This window comes from Mustela putorius, unplaced genomic scaffold (genome assembly GCF_011764305.1).
Source record: "Mustela putorius furo isolate JIRA1106 unplaced genomic scaffold, ASM1176430v1.1 tig00003836_pilon_pilon_pilon, whole genome shotgun sequence".
Taxonomy (NCBI): domain Eukaryota; kingdom Metazoa; phylum Chordata; class Mammalia; order Carnivora; family Mustelidae; genus Mustela; species Mustela putorius.
The window spans coordinates 12,796,636-12,821,522 of NW_025421989.1; the positions used below are offsets into that span (position 1 = coordinate 12,796,636).

General features: G+C 42.3%; 2 long non-coding RNA genes across 2 annotated transcripts in view; one reads left to right on the forward strand and one right to left on the reverse strand.

The window, feature by feature from the left end:
• Positions 1-24,887, forward strand: part of LOC106006500 — a 35,280-nt gene that overhangs the window by 2,919 nt on the left and 7,474 nt on the right. Inside the window, exon 2 of the long non-coding RNA XR_006609471.1 lies at positions 7,923-8,001. This is a non-coding gene — a long non-coding RNA (uncharacterized LOC106006500). The remainder of the gene's footprint in view (positions 1-7,922; positions 8,002-24,887) is intronic.
• LOC106006499 overlaps positions 1,209-24,887 on the reverse strand; it is a 41,800-nt gene continuing 18,121 nt past the window's right edge. The window contains exon 3 of the long non-coding RNA XR_001180589.2: positions 1,209-2,150. This is a non-coding gene — a long non-coding RNA (uncharacterized LOC106006499). The remainder of the gene's footprint in view (positions 2,151-24,887) is intronic.

Sequence of the window (24,887 nt, forward strand, 5' to 3'; positions counted from 1 at the left end):
TACCAACATACCCCATGCCCCCCTTACACAGGTAATTGCATTCTACTATTACTATTACTCTATTATCTTTTCTCTCATGATGCTTTTCACCACCCGAAAAATGTTTATTCATAGGTTATTCTCGCTACACTAAAATATAAGTTGCAGGATCTTTGTTTTGTTATATCCCCAGTACCAGGACGGGTGCTTACCACATGAGGAAGCTCAGGTAGAGAATGGTGGTTTCTTGCCAAGGTTACATAGCTAGTGAGTGTTGGACTTGGAATTTGAATTCAATCTGTCTTATATAGCAAGACAGCAAAAGTGATTCTGTGTGATAGAATGAACTGTTTACCAAAAGAAATGAGAGAGGGATATAATACCCAGACATTCTGTGTTTGTAAGCAACGCTCACTGGTTTCTGGTGAAAATCTCAGCTGTTCAAAAAACATTTGGAGTAACTACTGTGTTCCATGCATTGTTCTGGGAACCGAAGGTACCTGGTATGAACAAGACATAGCTCCTACTCTATACAGTCCTAGTTTGTACAAACATTCATTCTATTTTATACATTCCTTTATTTTTTTTTTATCACAAAAGCAAAGCTCATTACAGAAAAATCTGAAAATTACACAGGCAAAAAGGAGCATAAAGAATACCAATTTTCCAATTTTGTTTCTGACCAAATGATTTTCATCCAAATTGTTAGGAATGGAAGAAGGTACAGAAAACATTAATAGCTATTGTCTCTTGGTTACTGGTATTATGAATGATGGTTATTTTCTTTTCTTTTCTTTTTTTTTTTTTTTAAAGAGAAATCACAAGTAGTCGGAGAGGCAGGCAGAGAGAGAGAGAGAGAGGGAAGCAGGCTCCCTGCTGAGCAGAGAGCCCGATGCGGGACTCGATCCTAGGACCCCGAGATCATGCCCTGAGCCGAAGGCAGCGGCTTAACCCACTGAGCCACCCAGGCACCCCTGATGGTTATTTTCTTATTCATACATTGCTCTATTTAAAAGAATTCTCCAGGGGCGCCTGGGTGGCTCAGTGGGTTAAGCCGCTGCCTTCAGCTCAGGTCATGATCTCGGGGTCCTGGGATCGAGTCCCGCATCGGGCTCTCTGCTCAGCAGGGAGCCTGCTTCCTCCTCTCTCTCTCTCTCTCTGCCTACTTGTGATCTCTCTCTGTCAAATAAATAAATAAATCTTTAAAAAAAAATAAAAGAATTCTCCAGTGGACAAACATTACTCTTATAAGCAGGGGAAGAAAAACCCCACACATTTTTGAAAAAAATAAAAACAAAGAATGGCACACAAATGAATTGTCTTAATGTAATAGAATTCTTAGTCATTTCTCTTAAAATATTGTTTAATGCACTTGTGTTAGAGGGAGCTGAAGGAAATTATTGGAAAGTAGAAAACACTGTACTTGCTTGAACTTGTACTTTGTTTTCATTTAGTATTGTGATATTTTATTAGGTAAAGTGAAGTCATTGTTTTATACTTATATATGTGTTAATATTTAACTTTCATGGGTGTCCCTCTGGATTTCTGAAAGGCCAACTTACCCCGTTGTGCTGGTTGTTAATGTTAAGCAACATGAGCTCTGCGTTGGTGACAGTGAATAAAGGAAATGACCTAGTCCAGAATCCCTGGGGCTTAGACTTAGAATCACTGGGGCGGAGTAAATAAATATTTGTCAAATGAAAAATATTGAATAGGAAACTCCTCCTGGTCTGTCCCAGTCCATAAGTAGTGATAACAAGGCTTCACATGTAGAACCTTCTTTTAGAAAAATTGCTCTGAGCATTCCACCCCAAGATCGTTGTTCTTTTATTCAAAGTTTTAGTACACAATGCATTGTAATTTACAACAGAAGACTGCTTCTGAAGTTCAATATAGTGAAAATTTGTTATAATTGCTGGCTATAATCCATTCTTCCTTCTTGAGGAAACAGCATGCTAAATTTCTTTTGGTTGAGTTCCTCTTTCTTCTCCAAACTTCTTACAGGTAGGTAGGATTGTCCATCAAGATACCTCACCCTTGGGGTGATTGAAGGTGGCAACCAGAGGTCCCTTCTTACTTTCAATCTGCCATCAGAACCTTCCATTGACAGAACATAATAAGGAGGAAATGGGCTTGGGAATTTGGGAAAAGCAGTTTGTAGAATCCCAGCCCTGGCAACACAGAGAAGAGGAAAAAAGAGGTAGTTTAGAGCTAAGAGATGGTGGCAGGTAAATAACCATGACAAAAGCATGCTTTGCTTTTTAAAAGACCCGTAGTGGTTTTTGAAAATAGAACTCCCAAGCAAATTGGAAATTTTCAGTATATCTGTGGCTAAATGTAAATTGCATCATTATTATACTTTATGCTGAAAGGCTTAAGGGCTCAAATTTCAAACCTGTAACATGTTCTCTGGCCTTAGTGATGGCATATGGGTGTTATCAGTTGGAAAATTTGTCTCCTAATGCATATTTATGAGGTTCAGGAGGCATGGCAAAATTGTTCTCTTTGATTATTACAAAGAGGAAACCAGCTTTGATGTAGACCTATCTTAGTCATCAAAAGATCTGTAATTGTAAGGTCATTTACAAATTCCTATTGAGAATTGTTTTTCAAAATATGCTAGGAGAAAAGCCAGTGAAATTCATTATCTTACTGAGAAAATACTTTATAGTCTCACTTAGGGGAAATTACACATGCTTCAAAAGTATAGACTGATTAAGCCAACAGATTTTATTTTGAAAGTTTGCAAAATTACTAGTCTTCTATGATTAATGAATAGAAGGGAAAATTACTATACTAGTAGCAAAACAAAATGTTAGATGAAAAATGTGTCTATGAATGTTCATGGCAGCTTTATTCGTGATAGCCAAAAACTGAAATCAGCCTAGATGTTAAACTATGGTACATCACAGAATTCTACTTAGCAAGAAAAGAAACTATTGATACACAAAGCTTGGATGAATCTCTAGGGAATTATGTTGCATGGGAAAAAACCCCCAAAGGTTACATACTTTATGATTCCATTCATATAGCATTTTTGAAGTGACAAAAACTTGAGAAATGAAGGAGGGATTACTGGTTGCCAGGGGTTAGGGGGTTGGGAGCTAAGATTCAAGATTGTGAGTGCCGGGGGCGCCTGGGTGGCTCAGTGGGTTGGGCCTCTGCCTTTGGCTCAGGTCATGATCCCGGGATCCCAGGATCCCTGCATCGGGCTCTCTGCTCAGCGGGGAGCCTGCTTCCCTTCCTCTCTCTGCCTGCCTCTCTCTCTGCCTGCCTCTCTCTCTGCCTGCCTCTCGGCCTACTTGTGATCTCTCTCTGTCAAATAAATAAATAAAATTAAAAAGAAAAACAGTGTGAGTGCGGTTATAAAAGAACAAAGTGAGGAATCCTTATTCTGTGGTATTGGAACTTTCTGTATCCTGACAGTGGTGGTGGATATACAAACCTACATAGGTCATAAAATTGCATAGTAATTAATACGCAAGCAACCATACACAAATGAATACAAGTAAATCTGGGGGAAGTCTGATGAAGACGAGTGCATTATATCAATGCCAGTATCCCGGTTGTAATATTAGACTTTAATTTTGCAAGATGTTACTTTTGGGGGAAACTATGCAGGATGAATCTACAATTATCTCAAAAATTTTATCCAAAAATTAAAATTAAAAGTGGTGTGCAGTAACCTTAGCAATGCTTTCAGTCTTGGTCCGTTTATTAATTGAATTAAAGTCAATAGTTCCTACATAGGTGATTTTTTAAAAAAGATTTTATTTGTTTGAGAGAGAGAGAGAACATGTGCACACAAGCATGTGAGTGGGGTGAAGCACAGAGGCAGAGGGGGAAACAGATTCCCTGCTGAGCAGGGAGCCTGATGTAGGGGCTCGATCCCAGGACCTGGGATTGTGACCTGAGCGGAAGGCAGATGCCCAGCAGAATGAGCCATCCTGGCGCGACCATGTGTGATTTTTTTAAAAAGAAAGATTATTTATTTTAGAGAGAGAGGGTGTGGTGGGGAGGAGCAAAGGGAGAGAAAGAATTAAGCAGACTCCACTGTGAACATGGAGCCTGATGTGGGGTTTGATGTAGGGCTGGATCTCGGGACACTGAGATTGCAAGCTGAGCTGAAACTAAGAGTCAGACGCTTAACTGACTGTCCCACCCAGGTGCCCCCCCCAGCATGTGTGGGGTTTTTTTTTTAACTTTTAAATTATGGATAATTTCAAAGAAATACAAAAGAAAAGAGAGCAGTGAAATGAACCCCCATGTATACACCACCCAGCTTTGATAATTATCAGCTCATGGTCAAGTGTGTTTCATCTATACCCCCGTCCAGCCGTGCCATCCCTCATTATTTTGATGCATATTTCACACATCTCATGTCATTAGTAAATATTTCTACATGCATCTTTATATAAGAGTTCCCTTTTTTTAACAGTCTATTTATTTATTTATTTGTTACTGAGGATGTTTTTTTGTGGGTATTAGAGGTTTTTTTTTTTAAGGATTTTATTTATTTATTTGACAGATCACAAGTAGGCACAGAGGCAGACAGAGAGAGGGGGGGAAGCAGGCTCCCCACTGAGCAGAGAGCCGGATGTGGGGCTTGATCCCGGGACCCTGAGATCATGACAGGAGCCGAAGACTGAGGCTAAGCCCGCTGAGCCACCCAGGTGTCCCTGAGGGTCTTCGAGTTTTAAAAGTAATCTCTATGCTCCATGTGGAGCTCAAACTCACAACCCTGAGATCAAGAGTCACATGCTCTACTGACAGAGCCCAGCCAGGCAGCCACGAACCCCAAGTTCCTTTTTTAAAAAATTCAAAGTAACAGAGGGGCCCCTGCATGGCTCACTCATTGGGCATCTGCCTTCGGCTCAGATCATGATCCCAGCCAGGGTCCTGGTATCGAGCCCCACATTGGCTCTCTGCTGATCCGGAATGCCTGCTTCTCCCTCTCGCCCTTCTCCAGCTTGTGTTCCCTCTCTCACCGTGTCTCTCTCCATCAAATAAATAAAATCTTTTTAAAAATTCAAAAATAACAGCAATACATTTGTGTGTACAATAAATATATCAATTCCTTGATATCAATACCCAGAGAGCCTCTATATTTACTGGTTTGTCTCTTTTTTTTTTTTTTTTAAAGATTTTTATTTATTTATTTGACAGAGAGAAATCACAAGTAGATGGAGAGGCAGGCAGAGCGAGAGAGGGAAGCAGGCTCTCTGCTGAGCAGAGAGCCCGATGCGGGACTCGATCCCAGGACCTTGAGATCATGACCTGAGCCAAAGCCAGAGGCTTAACCCACTGAGCCACCCAGGCGTCACCCCCCTCAAAAGTATCTTAATTGAAGTCTTATCCTCTGCAAGCTTTGGTTTCCTCCTCTCAGAAGCGAGGAATTGTACTAGATCTCAGAATGAAATTTTGTCCTTAGAAGTAGAGATGAATTGGGGCACCTCGGTGGCTCAATCGTTGAATGTATGCCTTCGGCTAAGGTCGTAATCCTGGGGTCCTGGGATCGCATCCCGCATTGGAGCTGGTATCACTTGGCTGGGCATGTTCCGGCAAAGAATAGACTCACACAGAAAAGTTTTCTTTATCAAATCTTTTTGATGATATTTTGAACAGAAGAACTTCAGGGAAAATTTGTTTCTATGTCTATCACGTGTTTCCTGTCCGTGTTTGTTTGAAAGCTGCTTTGTGTGTTCAGCTACAATTTAGGCTTCAGCGACCTTGAAATGTGATAATTTCAAGTTAGGGCAAATATTCTAACTTTTGGGAGAAATCTTAGTTATATTAAAAGTTCAATGACCTGGCTTTGTAGCAAATATCACAATAGTTTTATCTTAAATAAACACAAAAATTTATATGATAATGTAAAATCAGTTGGTCACAAGGACCTTGTTGTGTTATCCTGGTATGAAATAAAGACATTCAAGAACATCCTGGCTGTATAAACCACCACTCCAGCAGAAGGGAGTAACAACATTTATATAAGCTACTGCATCCCATGTTCCCTACAGATAGTCATAAATGTTTGATAATGATATCTAATGACTCAACTGAATGAAGAAAGAGGTACCAGAGAAGCAGACTGAAAAACATCAGCAATCCTCTTTTTTTTTTTTTTAATTTAATTTATCTGAGTGCAAGAGCGAGAGAAAGAGCATAAGCAGGCAGAGTGGCAGAGGGAGAGAGAGAAGCAGGCTCCCCGCTGAGCAGGGAGTCAGTCCCATGTGGGACTCGATCCCAGGACCCTGGGATCCTGAGCTGAGCCAAAGACAGCCACTTAACCACCCAAGTGCCCCCATCAGCAACCCTCTTAATATATACAACAATGCTATTTAAATTGCAAACATATAAAAGCGTTATAGGGGCACCTGGCTGGCTCAGTTGGTGGAGTATGTGACTCTTGATCTTGTGGTTGTGAGTTTGAGCCCCGTGTTAGGTTTGGAGATTACTTTAAAATAAAATCTTAAAAAAAAAAAAAGTAAAAGCATTGTAGATGATTCTTGTTGCATCATTTAATTCCTAAGGAAACTTGAGTTGAGGGAGCCCTGATTCTAAATTTACATTAAAACCAATATTTAGTATGAGAGTTAGTGTTGCTACTTTTCTGGGGAGTAACTGTTAATACTAAGTATTTTTGCTTATGTTATGTTAATTGTTTTCCTTTAGTCAAGAAAAAATAAGCTTGCCACATCCACCACTTCACTCCCATTATAGAAAGGAATGTTGCATATATATTTAGATTACTTAAAGCAGTGGCTTTAAATTTTTTTCTTGGTCCGAACCCACAGTAACATGTACATTTCACATTACCTATCATCTATCTCTCTTTTTATGATACTGAAACAAAAGTAGTGCCTATTCTTACTATGTGGTAATACTCTCTGATCTGATCTGTTCTATGCCGTTCTATTTGATTAATGAAATACAATCATGACTCTCTAATTTGATTTCACTAATGGACCAAGATCCACAGTTTCAAAAACATAGCTTAGAAAGCTCCAGATGAAATGTGCAATGAATAGACCATTTCACTTCTGAATAAATATAAAAACTTAAAATTGATAGTTCATAGACTGTGTTTCTGGGGAGTGGGACTGAGAGAGAGTGAGCACCTTTTAATTTTATCTGCCTGCGTTTTAAAAATTTTAACATGTATAACTTTTATAATAAAAAATCTAGCATGATGTACCTATTTATCCTAAGGAGCTGATGTAATAGATTCTAAAAGTTATGTTTTTTTTTTAAAGATTTTATTTATTAATTTGACAGAGAGAAATCACAAGTAGACGGAGAGGCAGCCAGAGAGAGAGAGAGAGAGAGGGAAGCAGGCTCTCCGCCAAGCAGAGAGCCGGATGCGGGACTCGATCCCAGGACTCTGAGATCATGACCTGAGCCGAAGGCAGCGGCTTAACCCACTGAGCCACCCAGGCGCCCCTAAAAGTTATGTTTTTTAAAAGGCAGTGGAAAATTGAACACAACAAGAATGTACAATTATAGGGTATTAGTTGTGGAAATTATAGTTTGTCCATGGATGTACCACACCAGCATTAAAAATGATCAGGTAAGTTCTAGCTCAGTGGTTCTCAAACAGGGGTGATTTTGCCTCCCAAGGGACATTTGTCAATGTCCAGAGACATTTTGGATGGTCACAACTTGGGGAGGGAAGTCCTCCTAAAATCCAGTGGGTACAGGCCAGGGATGCTGCTGAACATTCTATAACACACAGGCCAGCCCCCCCCCCCCAACAAAGAAAAATCCCCAGATATCAATAGTGCTAAGGTTGAAAGACCCTAGTCTAACCAAATGACTATATCTATGTGGAAGTTTTACCTCCTTTCTAATTTCTGTAAATAACTTTATTTTTGGAAGCTTTTTATCTCTTTCTTATACTTAGGTTAGAGTTATTTATGTTCATGTCTTATTTTCCTTTCTAGGTAGAAAGCTCCTTTTCACAGATGGGATATGTGTCTGATTCATCTCAGTATAACCAGCAACCAGAAAACTTCATGTCTTGTAAGTGTTTAGTAAATATCTGTTGAATTATTACATAAGAGGAAATATGACATACTATAATTATTGAAATGGAAAGATGCTCTCAATATATTTAACTGGGGGAAAAAAGCAGGTTATGAAACAGGATGAGTGATCTCTAGATTCAGTGCAATTCCTAGCCCAATCTCAGCTAACTTCTTTGTAAAATTGATAAGCTGACCCTCAAATTCAGTTGGAAGGTCAAGGGACCTGCAAAAGCCAAAACAATCATGAAAGAAGTTGGAGGACTCACCCTGCAGAACTCTCAGAGTAAATTATAGGGCTGAATCTTTGTGACCTTGAGCTAGGCAATTTCTTAGCTATGACACACCAAAAGTACAAAATGAGGAAAGATTAACTGGGCTTCATCAAAATCAAAGCATCTGTGCTGCTAATCATACCATAAAGATACCCAAAAGACAACCCACAGAATGTGAAAACATTTTTGGAAATTATATATCTGACAAAGGAATGTATATAGAATATATAAAGGACCCTTACAACTCAATAATAAACGAAAACCCAATTTAAAAATGGGCAGGGCACCTGCGTGGTTCAGAGGGGTAAGCCTCTGCTTTTGGCTCAGGTCATGATCTCAGGGTCCTGGGATCCACAGGGAGCCTGCTTCCCCCCTCTCTCTGCTTGCCTCTCTGCCTACTTGTGATCTCTCTCTCTGTCAAATAAATAAATTTTTTAAATTTTTTAAAAATATTTTATTTATTTATTTGAAAGACAGAGATCGCAAGTAGGCAGAGAGAGAGGCAGAGGGAGAAAGAGGGAAGCAGGCTCCCTGCTGAGCAGAGAGCCTGATGCGGGACTCGATCCCAGGACCCTGGGATCATGACCTGAGCCAAAGGCAGAGGCTTTAACCCACTGAGCCACCCAGGCGCCCCAATAAATGAAATCTTTTAAAAAATGGGCAAAGGAGGGGCGCCTGTGTGGCTCAGTTGATTAAGCATTTGACTTCAGTTCAGGTCATGATCTCAGGGTCCTGGGATCAAGCCCTTCTTCGGGCTCAGCACTGGGTGTGGAGCCTGCTTGAGATTCTCTTTCTTCTCCCCCCCTTGGCTCCTCCCCCTCGCTAACAATAAATAAATAAATAAATAAAATTTAAAAAGATATACAAATGGCTGATGTAGGGGAAGAAAAAATATTTTCCCTCTGCCCTTCTAGATTCTGTACTGGGACCCCTGTAACAAAAGACAGATTGACAAGAGAAAAGCATACAAATTTATTTAACATAAGCTTTATGTCACTCAAGTGCTTTCATAAGGAAATGAAGACCTGATGAAGCAGGTAAATTGAAGTGCTTTCATGCTAGGTTTGATGAAGAATGAACAAACGTGGGAAAATGATAAGACAGAAAAGTTATGAATAAGTAAACGGAGGTAGCATGTTCTGAACACCGTCCCCAACAAGTGCATGAAGAGGGAAATATAAATAAAACCACAGTGAGATGCTACTCCACACCCACAAGAATGGCTGTAATAAAAAAGAGGCGTAATAACAAGTATCGGTGAGGAGATGAAGGAACTGGAACCCATTTACATTGCTGGTGGGAATGTAAAATGGTGCAGCTGCTTTGGAAAAACAGTTTGGCAGGGGTGGCGCCTGGGTGGCTCAGTGAGTTAAGCCTCTGCCTTCAGCTCAGGTCATGGTCCCGGGGTCCTGGGATTGAGCCCCGCACTGGGCTCTCTGTTTGTGGGGCTCTCTGCTTGGTGGGGAGCCTGCTTCCCCCCTCTGCCTGGTTTTCTGCCTACTTGTGATCTCTGTCAAATAAATAAATAAAATCTTAAAAAAAAACCAGTTTGGCAAAATTAAACACAGAGTTACTATATGACCCAGCAATTCCACTCCTCGATATGTCCCGGAGAGAAATGAAAACATATAGTCACACAAAAAGTTGTACACAAATATTCATAGCAGCCTTGTTCATACTAACCAAAAAGTGGAAAAACAACCCAAATGTCCATCAACCGATGAATGGATATATAAAATGTGGTATATCCATGCAGTAGAATCTTATTTGGCAATAAAAACTAAGTATCTCTGTATCTGACACTGACACCATGGCTGAACCCTGAAAATATATGCTAAGTGAGAGAAACGAAGCATAAAATCCACATATTATATGATTCTGTTTATATGAAATGTCTAGAGTAGGCAAATCCATTAGACGCACAAAGTAGGTTATTGACTGCCTAAATCCGGAAGGTTTGGGTGGAAATGGGGAAGATTTTATGAAGTATAAAAATATTGTGGGGCGCCTGGGTGGCTCAGTGGGTTGAGCCACTGCCTTCGGCTCAGGTCATGATCTCAGGGTCCTGGGATCGAGTCCCGCATCGGGCAGGGAGCCTGCTTCCCTGTCTCTCTCTCTCTGCCTGCCTCTCCGTCTACTTGTGATTTCTCTCTGTCAAATAAATAAATAAATAAAATCTTTAAAAAAAAATATTGTAAAATTAGATTGAAGGGGACTCCGCTGGATGAGTCGGGGGAGCATGAGATGCTTGATCTCTGGGTTGTAAGTCCAAGTCCCATGTCCGGTGTGGAGATTACTTAAAAAAATAGTCTTTAAAAAGAAATAAGTAGGGCGCCTGGGTGGCTCAGTGGGTTAAGCCACTGCCTACGGCTCAGGTCATGATCTTAGGGTCCTGGGATCGAGTCCCGCATGGGGGGGGGTGTGTGTCTGCTCAGCAGGGAGCCTGCTTCCCTCTCTCTCTCTCTGCCTGCCTCTCTGTCTACTTGTGATCTCTGTCAAATAAACAAGTAAAATCTTTTTAAAAAAATAAGAAAGAAATAAAAAGAAATAAGTAAATACTAGATTGTGGCAATACTTACATAAACCTGTAGATGTATTAAAAGTCAGCCAATTGTACATTTTAAATGAATCCTACAGTATGTTAGTTATATCTCAATAAAGCTATTTTAGAAAAAGAAAAGCAAAAGCAACAGAACGTGTATTTGCTTCCTACAATGTCGTGAGCTTAAGATAAACGTGGAATGTTAGCGGGTCAGCCTGTACCTGGTTTTCAAAAACATTGTTTGTGAAAACCCTGATTGATGAGTTGCAGCTGCACTGGGAGGGATGTGACTTGGCACTTACTCTCAGAGACAATGCACCGACCACAGTGCACACGTAGCTGCTAAAGCGCAGGGCGGGCTGCCCTGAGTGGAAGTCTCTGCGCTGGTTCAACTTAACGCTCTCCGCAGAGCATGCTCAGTGAGGTGAAGCTGCGCCTAACTGTGTGCCCCACCCCGGGAGGCCACAGCTCTTTGGCACCTGCGCTGCTTGCTGCGTGCCTGTTAAAGCTACGTAAACTAGTGTGCAGGGAGAAATACCTCGATATGTAGTGCAATCTTATATTTAGCTATGTTAGTAGGTGATTCCCCTTGAGTGTCCAAATTCCAGATATCTTTGATTTCTTTATACTTCTCTGTATTTTTTTTTTTTGGAACCCGTAACATTTTACTTATTTTTTAATAAAATGATTTGAAAAACAAGTTTTTGCATTCCTTGGCAAAATCCTACGTGGTCATGGTGAATCATTCTATTAATGTATCTTTTCAAGCTTTTATTTATCCATTCGGTAGAGAGACAGCACAAGCAGGCAGAGAGGCAGGCAGTGGGAGAGGGAGATGCAGGCTTCCCTCCAAGCAGGGAGCACCGTGGGGGACTTGATCCCAAGACCCCAGGATCACGATCGGAAAATAGAGGCTCAGCTGAGCTGCCCAGGTGCCTGGATCCTATTAACGTCTTACTGAATTTTATTTGCTATTGTTTTATTTATAGTTTTTCATCTAGCGCCTTCTGTTTTCTTTTTTGCCAGTGTATTCTTCAAGATTTCAGGGTTGTAGTGTTCTCATACAATCAATTAGAGAGTTTTCCATGCTTGTCTATAACCTGGAACTGTAGGTTGAGTATAGAAAGAATCTGTTTTAGGTTGCTGCTTTATTATAAAAGGATATAATGCAGGGGCGCCTGGGTGGCTCAGTGGGTTAAAGCCTCTGCCTTTGGCTCAGGTCATGATCTCATGGTCCTGGAATGGAGCCCTGCATTGGGCTCTCTGCTCAGTGGGGAGCTTGGTTCCTCCTCTTTCTCTGCCTGCCTCTCTGCCTACTTGTGATCTCTGTCTGTCAAATAAATAAAATCTTTTTTTTAAAAAAAAGGATATAACACAGGAGCAACCAGATGGAAAGGGATATGGGGTTTCCAGTGGACAACCTTCACACCACTTCCTCCTGCTCACCAACCCAGAAGCTCTCTGATTTTGGGGGGGAGGGGAAATTACATATTAATATTGTCTTTGAAAAAACAAACCTTGGGATGCCTGGCTGGTTCAGTCAGTAGAGCAGCATGGGACTCTTAATCTTGGGGTTGTGAGTTGGATCCCCACACTGGGTGTAGAGATTCACTTAAAAAAAAGAAAAGCCTTATTTTTTTCTTTTTTTAAGATTTTATTTATTTAACAGAGACACAGTGGAAGAGGGAACACAGCAGGGGGCGGTGGGAGAGGGAGCAGCAGATTCCCTGCAGAGCAGGGAGCCCCACATGGGGTTCGATCCCAGGACCCTGGTATCATTACCTGCCGAAGGCAGGCGCTTAACGGCTGAGCCATCCAGATGCCCCAAAAAATGATCTTTAAAAAAAGAAAAAAATAAACCTTTACAAAGAGTTTAGCTTTTTGTCCCCATCAGAAGACTCACTAGTGAGACTGGAAACCCTGGGCAGAAGGATCAGTGGCTGCTCAGGCCCTGCACATTCCCGCACATTCTGTGCATCCTGTGGACCGGGTGCTTGTGCGGGGCTGCTGAACTCTGGTCCCCAGCGCTCCAGGGGAGGGCTCACCCCGCCGCCACAGCTCTCCCTTCCCATTGTGCAAGCGTGAGGACAGTCTGGCATGGCAAATGTGGAGGTAGGGGGAAAACTTTTGGGATTAGACACGAAGCAGGCTGAGCCTAGGTACTAGCTGTGTAAGGAGGTGCGGGGAAGGACCCCCTACCCCGCTCCCAGAAACAGGAGTCCCCTTCGTCCAGCGGGAAGAGAGTCAGTTTAGCACCCAGAGCCCTCCACCCACACAGGAGGACCCTTAGGTTCCAGTCTGTTGCCGGCTGCCCCATAGAGAATTCTTGGGAATCATTCATCGAATAATCCTGCTTGTATCTCCTCACTTTCGAACAGTTATATATAAAAGTACTGTCCTTCGTTTAAACAGGGAGTGTTTAAATAAATATTCTATGATATTTAGGAATAATATATCATTAGGCGATCAGACCTCCTCAAACAGATTTTCTTTGGTAGTCTCTAGAGTTTTCAAAATCCATGTAGCTGTTCTATGTTACCTTTCTTTCTAGTGGTCAGATTACTAAAGCTTTCTAAACTAACCCTTTTGCAAATAATCCACCTCAAACACAGACTAGTTTTCATCTCTAGCCACAGGAGGGCGCACAAATACATTCATCAAGTGAAGTTAGGTGTAAAAAAGTTGGGAAGATCCTGACTCGGATTGAGAAAAGAGCCATGGGTAGCATTGTACGCTTGTTAGCATAGAGCAGTGCAGTCCACCAGAACTTTCGGCGGTGATGGAAATGTTCCGCATCTGTGCTTCCGGTCCATCAGCCACTAGCCACATGTAGATACTGAACCCTTGAAATCTGGCTGATGTGACTGAGGACATGAATTTTTAATTTTTTTTTTAAGATTTTATTTATTTATTTGACAGAGATGGAGAGGCAGGCAGAGAGAGAGAGAGAGAGGGAAGCAGGCTCCCTGCCGAGCAGAGAGCCCGGAGCGGGACTCGATCCCAGGACCCCGAGATCACGACCCGAGCCGAAGGCAGCGGCCTAACCCACTGAGCCACCCAGGCGCCCCTGAATTTTTAATTTTAATTATAAATTTAAATAGCCACATGTTGCTAGTGACTACCATATTCGACCATGCAAGTCTAGAGTACTAGACTCCATAGGAATATTGGTTTTTCTGAATGGCTTCCTGTACTGACATTTATATAATTTTGGATCTAACAACAGTAACTTAAGACCTAGAGGAAACTAACATTGATGTTCTCACCCTTGGCCAGCTACTGTGCCAGGCACACTTACACACCCACCTGACTTGACTTACTACACACCTAAGAGACGGATATTACTATGTCCATTTAATGAATGAAGAAACAGACTCCGGAGAGTTGAAGCAAATGGTCCAAAGTCAGAGATAGTCATGGAGCCAGATATACCCATCTACTATTTTTCGAGAGCCTACAATGTGTCAATAAATAGATCAGCTAGACACTATTACAAACAGTAGACATCTGTAATGGGAACCAATGCTTAATACGGGGCCTCTTTAGTAAATGTTATCATTCTGTTCCATATAATATTTTCTGATTTACTTGAGGATGACTTGTATATTTTTGCATATCATGTTCTTAGAGTTGGAAGAAACCTCCAGACTAACCACTAGCACTACCTCTGGCAAATGAAACTCTCACTGTGAGCTCTGACCTAGGCAGAGGGATAACTGGGTTTTCCGTGTTCAGCTCTGACTACTAACTAAGCCTACGACCTTAAGTAGATAGTATGCCTTTCCCGGGCTAGAATTTCCTCACTTCTCGAAGGACACTTTTAGCCCAGAAGATCTCTAAGGGCTATTTCATATTTTCCTGATTTTGAGACACATTTTTTTCACCAGATTTTGTCTAATGGGCAGTTGGCAGCAATTTTTCTTAGTTAGACCTAAAACAGTGGTGTAGCTTATAATCATGACATGTTAGACTAGATGAAATATGGTCTGTGATTTTAGAGTATCAGTAAAAATATTTACATTTAAATTTATTTTAATATACATTTTGAAATCCCCACAGAGGCAAAGGCAATGACATTCTATACTGGCTCTAAGTACAGTTTAAAATATTCAGTTGCATATGTCATAACCAGTGCTTCCCCGAGTGACTAAGACAGAACATGCAACACACACACTCAAAGGTCTCCATTGCAGTAATGACCCACGCCCCATAGAACCGAAGATCAGCAAGACTGATCTCAGGCAAAGCTGGGAGTGGGTGCCCTTTTGTTTGTCTTGAGGGTTTCTCATCCTTTTCCTTTCTTTATCTTCAGGTACTCAAAGCTCTTAAGTACTGCTTTGTGACACCTTCATTCCTTTGTTCTGCCCCAACCCCCATCTTGATCAATTACACTTGAGAGTAAAATAATTATAGGCGTATTTTCTCATAAAGCTATATGACCAAGAAAATCACTTGGTTATCAGTGGTGTATTGGTATGGTTAACAACAAGCTCTCCAGGGGCAGGGCTGGAGGAGGGCCTGATTTGCAGCCTTTGCCAATTTCTGTGGATAAATGCCCCCACGGTGGCTGCTGCTGATTTTAAGCTACTGATACGACGTCAACCACTTCGTAAAAATTCTGAAAATTTAACAGTTAACCTCTCACGAGCCAATATGACCCTGCTTCAGCATACCACAGCTTGGTACAGATCTGATTATTCCATTCTTCAGCCACAATCCTGTGATGGTTCCCTATTGCCTCCAGGATAAAAGCTAACTACTCCAACTTGATGGTTAAGAGCAGGAGATGCTCCAGGTCTCATGGGTCCTGAAGATGATGCAGTTTGGGGGCCCTCTTAAAGAACAATAATACAGGGGCACCTGGGTGGCTCAGTGGGTTAAAGCTTCTGCCTTCAGCTCAGGTCATGATCCCAGGGTCCTGGGATGGAGCCCCACATCGGGCTCTCTGCTAGGCAGGGAGTCTGCTTCCCTTGCTTTCTCTCTGCCTACTTGTGATCTCTCTCTCTCTGTCAAATAAAAAAAAAATCTTAAAAAAAAAGAACAATAATACAAACTTAATAGTATAATATTAGCTACAAAAGTGAATAATTATTTGGAATGAGAAAAGAAATCACAGAAAATTGCAAAGGTTAAAAAGCTGACAAACACCAGAAGCACCACAAAATCTGAAAAAAAGAATCACATGATATGATTGGAAGAACTTCCCAGAGACATGCTTCTGACTATGGACATTTTATCTTTTTTTTTTTTTAAAGTAGGCTCCACACCCAGTGTGGGGCTTGAACTTGTGGGGCTTGAACTTGTGGGGCTCGAACCACCCTGAATCAAGAGTCACGTGCTCTACTGACCTAGCTGGAGGCCCCCCAGGCTCTGGACATTTTAAATCTTGTTTCTTATCCAGCACCCCCTGGCCACGTACTTCTGGTGCCAGGTGCTATAAGACACAATCAAATTGCCATGTGCCCTCTGGGCCCTCCGCAGTAGGCCAGGGGAATATTCCTGGGAACCATTCCCATGTGGGTGGCTCTTAGTGCCCTAACCCCTCATGGAAGCAGTTGTAAACCGTGTAAACTCGTGTCTCTGAATCCTAGCAAAATGAGTCTCCAACTCAACTTCCCCTTAGCTGGGCGGGCCCCCAAAAGCCTGTGGCCACGCCAATGCCCCTGAGCATGATGGGAAATGTATGGGTCAGGGTTCATGGAGGAAGCCGACCTGCCACGGGTGATATATAGTAAGAGACTCATTCTGGGGTCAGATCTTTGGCAGCTGTGGGAGCCGGTGGACAAGGCTGCGTGGGCTGCTGCCGCTGTGTCTGTGGTCCATCCCGAAATCGCTGTAGGTCATCGGGAGAGCAGCTGGGAAGGAGGAGGACATCTGGGAGACGCTGAGGGAGCTGTGGGCTTGAGTGCTGCCCAGTCCCATCTAAGTGTGGGGGCGTCAGATCAGCGACACTGCAGGCAAGCTGCCACGGAGCCTGGCACCCTGGGCTAACCTTCAGAGCTGCAAAAATGGGGCTGCAAATTCACACCTGCCTCCCATGAAAACGTGTCTAGTGGCCGGTGCTAACTTGGAACCACAGAGGGGAGAGAACATGGTGCCAGCTTAGCTAAACTGATGCAGGACAAAGCTCCCGCAGGAAGTGTGAGAGGGGACACTGGAATGCAAGGAGACAACGTTTTATTTTTATTTTTATTTATTTTAAAGATTTTATTTATTTATTTGAGGGAGAATGAGTGAGAGAGAGCATGAGAAACGAGGAGGTCAGAGGGAGAAGCAGACTCCCCAAGGAGCTGGGAGCCCGATGTGGGACTCGATCCTGGAAGTCCAGGATCATGACCTGAGCCGAAGGCAGTTGCTCAACCAACTGAGCCACACAGGCGCCCCAGGAGACAACGTTTTAAATTGATTTCAGCTTATACATTTTGGTTTTGCAAATTTAAGCGTATGGACACGGAGACACGTTGCTAGGACCTTAAGCCTCATGAGCTTCCTGAGAGATCCACCCTGTTAAAGAGCTGCACAGAGTTCCAACCTACCCACCAGCCTTACTAGATATCCTTTCCCTTTCTCTCTCTGTTTCTCCCTCTCTCTGGCACTCTCGCACGCACACACGCACGTACTCACACACGGTCACTGAGCTCTTATGTACCAGGCATGTTCTAGGCACTGGGGATCCAGAAGTGAGCACAGCTGACAAAGACGTGCACCCGAGGGGAGTTCACCTGCTAATGGGCTGAAGGAGCTAAAACAAAGAAATGCACAGAAATGCACGTTTGCACATCAGATGGTTGGAAGTGCTTTGCAGAAAAGTAAAGCAGACAAGGGTGATAGGGAGCTGGAGCGAGCAGGGAGGAGCTCTGGGGGTGGTCAGAGAAGGCCTCACTGAAGAGGTTAAGCAGGCCTCTGAATGAGGGGACAGCAGAGCCAGAGCTGCGGAGCTATCTGGGACGCAGTGTCCCTGGCCAGGAAACTATTGCAAAGTCCCTGAGGCCGAATGGAGTGAGCTTGCTTTGTTCTAGCAGAGCAGCTCCAGTGAGCTCTGGCCAAGGTGGGAGAAGAGGTCAGAAAGGTGGCTGAGGCGTGGATGGAACTAGAGGGTGACATTATGCTAAGTGAAATCAGTCAGTCGGAGGAAAGACAAATACCATATGATCTCACTCCTAGGTGGAATTTAAGAAACAAAACAGATGAACAGAGAGGAAGGGAAGGAAAAATAAAATAAGATAAAACCAGAGAGAGAGGCAAACCATGAGAGGCTCTGAACTCCAGGAAGCACAGAGGGCTGCTGGAGGGGGGGAGGGTGACTGGGGGATGGGCATGAAGGAGGGCACGTGACGGCATGAGCCCTGGGAGTGATACTGACGGCGTGAGCCCTGGGAGTGATACTGACGAATCACTAGATTCTACCCCTGAAACTAATAAGACGCTGTATGTCACCTAAATTGAATTTAAATAAAAATTTTAAGAAAAAAGAAAGGTGGATGGGGGCTACCTGATGAGCCACTAGCCTTTGAGTCTGGGAGCGGGGACGACTGACACGATGACACTGAAAGGTTCTGCGTTGAGAGGGACTGAAGGGGGACAGAGATGGACTCCAGTCCATCTGGGGTCCAGTTAAGAGGCCTGCACAGTAATCCTGAGCTGTGCTCACCGCCCCGAGCTCCACTGACCTTTTGCCCAGCATCGCCTTTCCCAGCTGCTTTACTTTTGCTGTTCCCCGCGTCCCCCCCCTACCCCGCGCGCCTCGCCCCCCCACCCCGCGCCCACCTGGATGGCGCTTCCTGCTTCCTCTTCTCAGGTGGACTAAATCTGTTGGCAGAATTTGATCTCAATTTTATTTTTCAAATCTGATAACACGTTAAGTTTGCGAGATTTCCTCCTGAACCCGATAAGAAACAGCAGGTGAATTGCTAAAGCGAAAAGACGTTTTCAAAATGGGAAAATACTATTTCTTTATGAGGCGCTGAGCTAAAGCTCACGAGTGCCTGAGAGTGTCCCCTCCTTGCATTTTGTGCCTCAAATGCCTCACTCACTCCTAGTCCGAGTTTGGCAAGTCCTCCAAAATGACATTAGAAAGGCCAAATTAGTAGCTTGACGGTAGAGAAAGCTGGCAAGACCCTGAGATCATGACCTGAGCCGAAGGCAGAGGCTTTAACCCATTAAGCCACCCAGGCGCCCCTTTTCTGCCTTTCTTGTCATTGATGGTTGTGAAGAGGATATAGGCCAGTCACGTCATAACGTGAGGTCATGGTCTCAGGGTCCTGGGATTGAGGCCCACATCAGGCTCTCTGCTCAGCGGGGAGCCTGCTTCCCCCTCTCTGCCTGCTTCTGCCTACTTGTGATCTGTGTCTGTCAAATAAATAAATAAAATCTTAAAAAAAAAAAAAAAAGAAAGGCAAAGAAGGCTGAGGAGCTGACAGGAACTGTGTGGAGAGATATGCATAGTACTCCGGATTGGGTCCTGGACAGGAAAAGAGTGCTTTGAAGGATAATCTTGGGACAGTGGGGAAAATGTGACTATGAACTGTAGATTGGATAATAGCATGTCAATATTAAAGTTCCTGATTCTTGTGACTGAACTGTGGTTATATGAGAGAATGTTTTTTATTATTGAGAAATACGCTATGAAGCATTTAGTGGGTAAAAGAGCAATAAACTTATTCTACTAAGGATTAAAATGATCTGTCTGTGTCTATCTACCTCAGCCTACCGTCTATCTACTACCATCTATCCCATCTGTCTGTCTGTCTATCTAGAGAATGATAAAGGAAATATGGCCAAATATGAATATGGGATTTCTTTGTACTATTTTTGCAACTTTTCTGTAAATTTGAAATTACTTCACAATAAAGCAATTTTTAAAAAGATTTTATTAATTTATTTGACAGAGAGAGAGAGAGAACGCAAGCAGAGGGAGCGGCAGGGGGAGAGAGAGAAGCAGATTCTCTGAACGGGGAGCCCAATGTGGGGCTTGATCCCAGGATCTGCGATCATGACCTGAGCCAAAGGTGGATGCCCAACCAACTGAGCCACCCAGGCGCTCCACAGTAAAACAATTTTTAAAAGTCTCCAATTTTAGGGGTGCCTGGTTGGCTCAGTCAGTTAAGTGTCTGCCTTTGGCTCAGGTCATGACCTCAGGGTCCTGGGAGAGAGTCCCACATTGGGACTGCTTCTTCCGCTCCCTCTGCCCTCTGCGCACTTGCGTGCGTGCTCTCTTTCTTTCTCTCTCAAATAAATAAATAAATAAATAAAATCTTTAAAAACGTAAATAAAAGGTGGGGGTACCTGGGTGGATTAGTTGGTTAAGTGTCTGCCTTCAGCTCAAGTCATGATCTCAGCACCCTGGGATACAGTCCTGAGTCGGGCTCCCTGCTCAGAGGGGAGCCTGCTTCTCTCTCTCCCTCTGCTGCTCCCCCTGCTTGTGCTCTCTCTCTCTATCAAATAAATAAATGAGTAAAATCGTTAAAAATAAATAAATAAATAAATGGCGGCTCCAATTTTAGACATCTAGATGAAGAGAATGGAGATGGGAATCATTCTTTACAGCAGGTATCAATTCTTAGCTTTCAAAATAAACACAAATGCTATCAAAGAGTCATCTTTCTGCAACAACATGGGGGAGGATAAGCCATTACCTTTTTGATAGCTTTGAACTTGCCGTTCCCATTTACATGTTAGGTCCACTAGTTCTGTCAGAGTGGGCAATTGATAAGGTACAAGTAGTTATGAGTCCAAATAACTGAAGTGTTTTACTTTAATTGCTAGAATGGACAGAAATGCACAAGGAAAATTTCTGTAACAATAGCCTGTCATTAAAATGTGAAGTGCGGTCATATGCAGGTAAGTATTTTATATTTTTCTATAGCACTGCCCAGAATTTGGCAGAGGGCTTTGGATACAATAAGTATCAGTTCTCAACCTTGGCTGCACATACCATCTGGGGAGTTTTTAAAAAAGTATCGATGCTGGGGCACCTGGGTGGCTCAGTGGGTTAAAGCCTCTGCCTTAGGCTCAGGTCGTAATCTCAGGATGCTGGGATCGAGCCCCGCATTGGGCTCTCTGCTCTGCGGGGAGCCTGCTTCCTCCTCTCTCTCTGCCTACTGTGATCTCTGTCTGTCAAATAAATACATAAAATCTTAAAAAAAAAAAAAGTATCCATGCTTAGGTCCCTCCTCCCAGAATTTGACACAATTGGTTCTGTGGTGCAGCCCTAAGAGTTTTAAAAGTACCCATGTGATTTTAACATAGTTATGGGGAAGAACTGATCTAGAGTCCTTCATTTCTTTTTTGGATAATCATAGTAACATAATAAGAGATGCCAGCCACAGGACAGAGGTGACTTCACTTGGGAAGGCAGTATCATGGGAAGGATACTTCATCAGCAGAAGGCATCTCTCCTTCCTTTCAACTCCCATATAATTTTTGTTCCATGCCACCCAATAGTTTTTACCTTGAATTATAGTTACTGTATTTGTGTTGTCTTCCTTGCTATACTGCAGACTCCTGTATCACAGGATTCATGGAGAAATCACTGTGTACTATTGTTAAGACAACAGGACCATTGGGGCACCCGGGTGGCTCTTGATTTAGGCTCAGGTCATGATCTCAGTGTCCTGCCATCAAGCCCCTTGTGGGGCTCTGTGCTCAGTGGGGAGTCTGCTTAAGACTCTCTCTCTCCCTCCCCCTGCCCACATGCTCTCTCTCTTTCCCAAATAAATATATCAATTAATTTAAAAAGACAGCAGGACCGGTGTGCCGAGCTCTGAGAGTACCAAAAACAGGTCTTTAAGCTGTCTTTAGAGCTATGGCACGTGGCAGCGTTCATCTTTGTGTTGGAGAAATGCCGAAATATTTGGAATCTAGTATGTTCACACCCAGTAAAATTCTATGGATAGAAAAAGGACTGAAAAAAAAATACATCAAAATGTTCATAGAGGTTGCTTCTGGTGCATTTGATTACCGATGCCTTTCTTTTTCTTTTCTGTATTTTACATGAGTATGTATCAACTTGAAAGCTATCAGTAGAAACTAAACACATCAAGTACTCATCAATCAATAAATTCATCATGATTACTTTAAAAAATATGATGCTGAGAAATTCCTTGGTCATCTTTGGTGCATGTTAGAAAATCAAATGATTATTTTTAAAACAGTAAATAGGGACTCCTGGCTGGCTCAGAGGATGGAGAGTGTGACTCTTGGTCTTGCGATTGTGAGTTTAAGACCCCTTGGATGTAGAAATTACTTAAAAATAAATTCTTAAATAAAAAAAATAAATAAAGCTGGTAAATAAAGGGAAAGAACCAATCATTCATCCAGCTTTCCTCAATGAACTCTGCATCAGAATGAACCGTACTGCATTTTTTCTATTTATTCACTGGTTGGTGGACATTGGGTTTTTTTTTTTCCCAAATTGGGGGCTATTATTATAATGCTGCTATGTGGGTGCCTGGTTGACTTAGTGAAACACGCGACTCTTGATCTTGGGGTTGTGAGCTTGAGCCCCATGTTGGGTCTAGGGATTACTTAAAAATAAAATCTTTAAAAACTGCTCCTATGAGCAGTTGAATACACGTCTTGGTATAGACATATTTTAATTTCTCTTGGGTACACAGCTAGGGATGGAATTGCTGGGTCATATGGTAAATTTATGTTTAACTTTTTAATAAACTGCCAAATTGTTTTTCAGAGCAGCTGCACCATTTTACATTCCCACGAGGATTCTGTGGGAGTTCCAGTTTCTCAACAATCTCACCAACACTTGTTATTGTCTGTCTTTTTTTTTAATAACTTTGAATAGTCATTTTTTAAAAATTTCTTTTCAGCATAACAGTACTCATTGTTTTTGCACCACACCCAGTGCTCCATGCAATCCGTGCCCTCCCTAATACCCACCACCTGGTTCCCCCAACCTCCCACCCCCCACCCCTTCAAGACCCTCAGATTGTTTTTCAGAGTCCATAGTCTCTCATGGTTAATCTCCCCTTCCAATTTCCCTCAACTCCCTTCTCCTCTCCATCTCCCCATGTCCTCCGTGTTGTTATGCTGCACAAATAAGTGAAACCATATGATAATTGACTCTCTCTGCTTGACTTATTTCACTCAGCATCATCTCTTCCAGTCCCGTCCATGTTGCTACAAAAGTTGGGTATTCATCCTTTCTGATGGAGGCATAATGTTCCATAGTGTATATGGACCACACCTTCCTTATCCATTCGTCCACTGAAGGGCATCTTGGTTCTTTCCACAGTTTGGCGACTGTGGCCATTGCTGCTATAAATTGTCTGTCTTTTTTTTTTTTTAATTTTATTTATTTATTTGACAGAGAGAGATCACAGTAGACAGAGAGGCAGGCAGAGAGAGAGAGAGGGAAGCAGGCTCTCTGCTGAGCAGAGAGCCCAATGTGGGACTCGATCCCAGGACCCTGAGATCATGACCTGAGCCGAAGGCAGCGGCTTAACCCACTGAGCCACCCAGGTGCCCCTTGTCTGTCTTTTTGATTATAGCCATTCTTAGGTGTGTGAAGTGTTATATCCTTGTAGTTTTAATTTTGTTTTCCTTAACAATGTTAAGCATCTTTTCATGTGCTTATTGGTTATTCATTTATCTTTTCCTTTTTTTTTATATTGAATAGCCTATCTTTATTCTATTTACATTTGTTATAAATATAATACATTTTTGAAAACTTGTTTATAATTAACTTGAGTAGATTTATATTTTAAACAGATCGACTCAATTGTTAAGGTTATATAATAAAGAATATGGTAATTTAAATGACAAAAAAATGTCATACTGTGAAATAGTACACTGTATGCTGAGATGGATGAGGAAGAAAGGTCATTTATCTTCTTTGGTGAAATGTCTATTCAAACCCTCTGTCCATTTTTGATTATTTTTTAAAAGATTTATTTTTTAGAGAGAGAGAGCCTGAGGGGGAGGGGCAGAGGGAGGGGGAGAATCTCAAGCAGACTCCATGCTGATTGCGAAGCCCATCTTGGGACTCAACCCCATGACCCTGAGATCATGACCCAGAAAGAAACTAAGTCAGATGCTTAACCCACTGTGCCACCAAGGTGCCCCACTCAATTTAAAAATTGGGTTATTAGACTTACTACTGAGTTACAAGAGTTATTTATATGTCCTAGATACGAATTCTTCATCTGATATATGATTTACAAGTATTTTCTCCCAGACTCGTGGCCTGTTCCTGAGCATCTTGCCTATGGCTGGTATTCCATAAGAGAATATCAAATGAATGGTTTAGCTAATTAGGCCTGCTCCACCAGGATGATCTATTTTATACCCACAGGCTGGTCCTCTAACCGTTTTGCTTCTGAGTTTACTAAAATTTTATTTAGGATTTAGCATCGTGTTCAGAAAGGACATTGGCTGGTAATTTTCATTTTTCAAACCTGTATCAACCAGGGTCAGTTAAGAGACAGAAACCACATCGTTTGTTTAAACAAAAGATGGCATGATCTCACTTAATATATGCAATCTAAAAGAGTCAGACATGTAGAAGCAGAGAACAAAAGGGTGGTTGCCAGGGGCTAGGAGGAGCGGGACCTTGGGGGGGTGTTGGTCAAAGGATACAGGGTAGTCATGCAAAATAAATAAGTTCTGGAGGCAAAAAAAAACAAAAAAAACAAAAAAAACCCCAGTCTCCTGAAAGAAAGCTCTCCTTATGCACAGAATCCAATTGAGTTGTATTCTATCCACTGGGCAAAAAAGTGCTTTTATTCAATACATTTACTGGAAAACTTGTAATTATCTCTTTAGCTTTAAGGAGGGCATGGGATGTGATGAGCCCTGGGTGTTGTACACAGCTGATGAATCATTGAATACTACATCAAAAAATGGGAGATGGACTCTATGTTGGCTAATTGAATTTAAATTAAAAAAGAGAGAGAATCCAGGAAAGTCACTGTTAAAGGGACATCCTTTAATTGTGTGTTCCATTCTAAAATAAATAATAGGTAATAATTTGAAAAGAGAATTTAACATAAACAAATGTTAACTGTGAAAGATAAAGAGAGGACTCTAAGGCATCATGGATGAGTGAACAAA